The sequence below is a fragment of the Haemaphysalis longicornis genome, unplaced genomic scaffold (genome assembly GCF_048455015.1).
Source record: "Haemaphysalis longicornis isolate Haplotype H1 unplaced genomic scaffold, Haemaphysalis longicornis Haplotype H1 scaffold_4, whole genome shotgun sequence".
NCBI classification, from domain to species: Eukaryota; Metazoa; Arthropoda; class Arachnida; order Ixodida; family Ixodidae; genus Haemaphysalis; species Haemaphysalis longicornis.
The window spans coordinates 28622505-28627477 of NW_027526361.1; positions in this window are offsets into that span (position 1 = coordinate 28622505).

Genomic DNA, 4973 nt, shown 5'->3' on the forward strand with positions numbered 1-4973 from the left:
TGTCGTCCTCGCTGTCACCACCAGGGTTAGAGGCCCCCCGCCCGTTACCGGGCTGCGAAGTCTCCTGCCTGGCCAACGCCACGATGACCCGCTGGACGGCCTCGAGTTGGAGGTCTTGGTTGTCAGATCGCTTAGCCTCTTCAAAGGCGGGCGGAAGTCTTCCTGATGTAGAATCTTCTGGGAAGTTCAGACAGTCCCAGACGATGTGCTCAAGAGTCGCGGGGGCGTTGCGACACACCCTGCACGTACCACCGTCGGAGTGTGCCTCCGGGAAAATCTTGTGCATGAAAGCCGGGCTCATGACCGTTCGTGTTTGGAGCTGCCTATATATGACTGCCTGCTCCCTGCTCAGCCCTTTACAGGGCCGCGGGAGCGCGCGTCTGGCGAGCCGATAGGCCTTGGTTATCTCGTTGAAGCTGGTCATTCGGTCTCTTGTACTGAACCACAAGTGATCACCGCTTGACCCGGCGCGGTCCGGTAGTTCGCGCGCGCGGGCGTGTGCGGTTTCGTTATGGTTGACGTTGGTGGCCGACACTTTCCCTGCGTGTGCCGGAAACCACTTTATTCTTGCCCTTTCCCGGTGTCTCGGTATCTCGTTTAAAATCTTCGTCGCAGCAGCAGAGACCCTGCCTCGTGCAAAGTTCCTGATTGCCTGCCGCGAATCGCTGAGGACAGTGCGGCAGCCCGGGTCTTTGATGGCCAGTGCGATGGCCACCTCTTCAGCCTCTTCGGATGTACTGCTCGCCGTGCTGGCCGCCGCTCTGATGCTGCCCCCAGCATCGATGACAACCACGGCGAATCCTCTTCTGCTCGCATATTCGTCAGCATCCACGCAACGGGCGCCCGCGTCGCCGGAGTGCAGGTCCGCCAGCGGCGAAAACGCTGGGCGCGTGGGGTGTGTGAGAGATGCCGGGCAGCGGAGCGGAGACAAGCATGGATACAAGCGAATAACGGCGAACCCAGCGAACCGAGCAAGTGCGGGCAGCGAGTGGCGCGTACTTGAAGTTCGGTGACACCTCAGCCCGCAGCGCCCAATGTGGCGCTTTCGGCTCCAACGGCATGCATGCGTGGGGCTGGTCCACTCAGTACACTCTGCCACGGCTGGCTTGGACATATCCTCCTTGGCTTGGACGCGCCCGAGCTCGCTTGGGAGTCGCAAGCGACACCCGCGCCATCGCTGCGCGCCGATGTAATGCGGGAAAGCCTGCCGCATGCCTAAGGAAAGCGATTGGATTGGATTGGAAAAAAACTTTTATTGGGCCGGCGGTTAAAGCCTTACACTAAGACTTCAGACTTGGCCGGAGTCGCCCTCGCCGTCGCCGCAAGGCCCGAGCCTCGCTTCCCGTCATCGAAAAATTCCGCGCGGTAGAGTTCGATATATCCATTCTGAGCAAAATCGCGTTCGATATAAAAAGTTTTAAATGCATGTACTTTTTTCCAGAATTATACAAGGGTTCGATATAGGCAATAATTCGATATATCCGTGTTCGATATAAGCGGGCTTTACTGTAAAAAGTATGGCAAGATGGTTCCCGAGCATTTTTATGAAGAGACTTAAACAAAAGAAGTTTTCTTTGATGTTTTTTCTCGTTCCCTTTTCAGGCATTTACAGACAGTAGTTTCACGAGTTCGACCCTGAACTTGATGCTGGACGCAATAAAAATAGCTTCAAGTTAGAATGAAACACAAGCAATTGAACAGAGAAATCAGCACTGGTACTCGAGAAGGGGGTTGTTATTTTCACCTTAGTACAGGTTCAAAAGCGCACGCGTACAAGAACGTAGCCGCTAGCAGGCGTGCCCTCTAACACGTGCCCTCTAACACGGGCATTTGGCTGGAAAAAACTCACACTCAAGACAAGTAGCATAAGAATGCTGCGCATTAGCAGATAATTCTTGTGCAGAATTTTCCCAAACGGTGAGCATAGACTCGAGATGATTCATGACTGAACGTATGCAATTGTCTTAAAAATAAGTTCTTAAAAGGTACGGGTACAGTATATACCTGGCACCGCAATGGCTAACATTACGGGATTATTTGCATCGATATCTAAGGTTACGAATTACCGTAATATGTACAGTGAAACCTCGTTGAACCGTACCTGATGGGGACGCGAAGAAAGTACGCAATAACCGGCACTATGGCTTATCCCAGTACATTAGGTTAAAGGGAAACAGAGTCGGTGATTGGGCTTAACTACCTATAAAAGGAAACTACGGCTTAGTCGGGTATGGTTTAACGAGATTCCACTGTATCTGGAATTCCGAGCACTCTTTCTTTCAGTTCTATGTGCTCGACGAACTCTTTATTGATGCGTCAGGTGTCACTGTGCAAGTTCTATTCTTATGGCAGGCTTATCGCTGCTGCATCAGCTATTGTTCGTTCTGTATTGCTTTCAACGTATGCAGAAACTACCTGTCCTCTAGAGACCGAATTCATGTTCGTCGGCGGTGAAACTTCTCTACCATTTCCCCCATCGAGGGCTGTCGCATTTGTCGCATTTCCAATGAACCATGTGAGGCGGGTTAATCGGACAGATGGTGGACAGATCGTGGAACTAGGTTATTGGTTCGGTACTAGTAGGTCATGACTGGGTTAAATGGCTGTTAGATCTGTGAAACATATTGGCAGCACAAAAAAAAACAAGGGCAAAAAACAGGAAAAACACAAAACGAGCTCTGGACTTGACCTAATCTCTAGAAATTGAAATATCAGTTGATTGATTGGTTATGGGGTTTAACGCACCGAAACTATAGAAAATACACCTGGTATGAGGTACACCGTAGTGGGGGTCTCCGATTAATTTTGACCACCTGGGGATGGCCTGCACTATCAATAAAGTTGTCGTACCGTACCGTACCACCTGGGGATCTTTAAGTGCGCCGAAATATCGAACACACGTACGTTTTTGCTTTTCGCCTCCATCGAAAAAACGGTTGCCGACGCCTGGAATCGAAAAAAAAAAGATCAGTGGAAATCCAGTTGTGGGGAGTTTTTCTGGTCTTCGTCCTTCTTTGTTTTGATCTTCAAATATGTTTCCCAGTTCCGGATCACGCTTTTCTTTTACGACTTCACTTATGTCGGTGTTCGCATATAGTATCGCCAACATCCCACGGTTTTAGTTTGAGCGCTGTAGAAGGATACGATTTTCGCTCTTGCTGAAACGTCTTGGACCACCCACAGGTCAAAATATCGGATATCTCATGCCATGGGGCGCACAATACTTGCGCCTGCATTGACTTCCTTCCATTTCGTCTGTTTTTTAAAGACGATAGTCTTTCTTGGGCTACTCAAACCCAGAAATTTTGGTCTGTCTGTATGTCTGTCTGTCTGTCTGTCCGTCTGTCTGTCTGTGACTCGATTCAGCTACCCGGCCAAAGCAAAACAATGCCCGCGCAATAGTCTTATATAGTCACAGCTAAATCTTCCCGTCTATTTCCGGTGTAATGTTCATACTTGTCAACATTGTTGAAGAAGAACAAGACATTACGCAAATATGAGACAACAAATTAATACAGAAGTGATATTTGCAGTGTTCCTTTATAAAAAAATCAAACATGCTTGACTCTTGCGAAGTTAAATACTTCATCAACTGCAGAAAAAGAATTCACTCCGCCGTCGCCTGCTGTCGCCTGCGCCCCTATAGCTTCTGGCGCCACTATAGCTTCTGGCGCCATTTTAAGAAATCAACCAGCAACAGTTACGCAAGGTTCCACTAGATAGGTTCCACGTTCTGCTTGCAACGCACGTGGAGTAGGGAAACGCGGTTCTATAAACGTTGAAGTAGGGCGCCTCGATTAACGCGCGTCTTCGCCGTACGGCAGCGTTCGCATCGAGACACCCGGTTTGGAGCAGTGGAACGCTGGAAATTTAAAATGATTTAAGCAAACCTTTGGCGTCTTTACCTTGGGAGGAGCGCCACGCAAGAGGAACAACATGAGAGGTGAGCGGGAAAGCGAAAAGAGGCATTTACTTCGCAAAAGCCGATAAAGACTATCGTCTTTTGACGGCATTTTCAACGAAAGGAGCAGATACGCGGCCAATTTTTTTTGTGTGTGTGCGTTCGGTTTGTTTTTGGCTAGTGGTGCGTTTATATCTCGCCCTTAAGCAGACAACGTAAGCAAAATGCGACACCGGACGCGGTCTTCGACTTTCTGAAGCCTCTTTCACGCTCGGGGGAAATATTCTCGAACGAAGGCTACGCTATTGCGGCCTACACCCCTCACGCCATTTAAAAATGGACAGCCCCTGCAGGGTCCGAGCTCCACCACTGCCCACACTGTGGTTGTGATGGCACACCAAACCCATTTCTATAATCTGGCCCTGTTACGCATTCGACAGAGGCTGTGCGCAGCTTTTAGCCATTCGGCCGGTACCTACATCCGAATCCGAACACATACGCCGGGTGCGGGAAGATCCACCAACTCTTGAAATGATTACCAAATGCGCTCTTGAGAATGGTCTCTTCAAAATGGTGTAGCAGCTTGTCCGACTCCCCTAGAGTGCACCACACTCGTTCCATCTGCCCCGTTTATGTGTGAAAAGATAGAAAAAAAACTGTGGTTGATTCCTCTGTCATAGGAATCGGTAAAACACGAAAGTGAAAATGTGCAGCGAAATCTGCAGCGAAAAGAGTATGATTTGCGAGTCGGCGGCGGTCTTGTGGGTGTGCTTGGCGAGCGACGTCCTGCTGGCGGGTCGCTTCGGCAAAGGTGTACTGGCGTCATTTCCGTGACAATATGACCTCAGTGAAATCTTGGTGTATCCCGGCATTAAATACTGTCGTGTTAAAATATAAAAATCCGAAAATGAACGATCATAACATACTCTTTAGTACTAAAGGTTGCTTCCCCCGCAAAAAGACCCTGTGTGCACTGGTGCACCCTTTACAGGCCGCTTGCTTTGTTGTACTGGCGTCATTTCCGCGACGGATATGACGTCAGTGAAATCTTCGTGTAGCCCGGAATAAAACA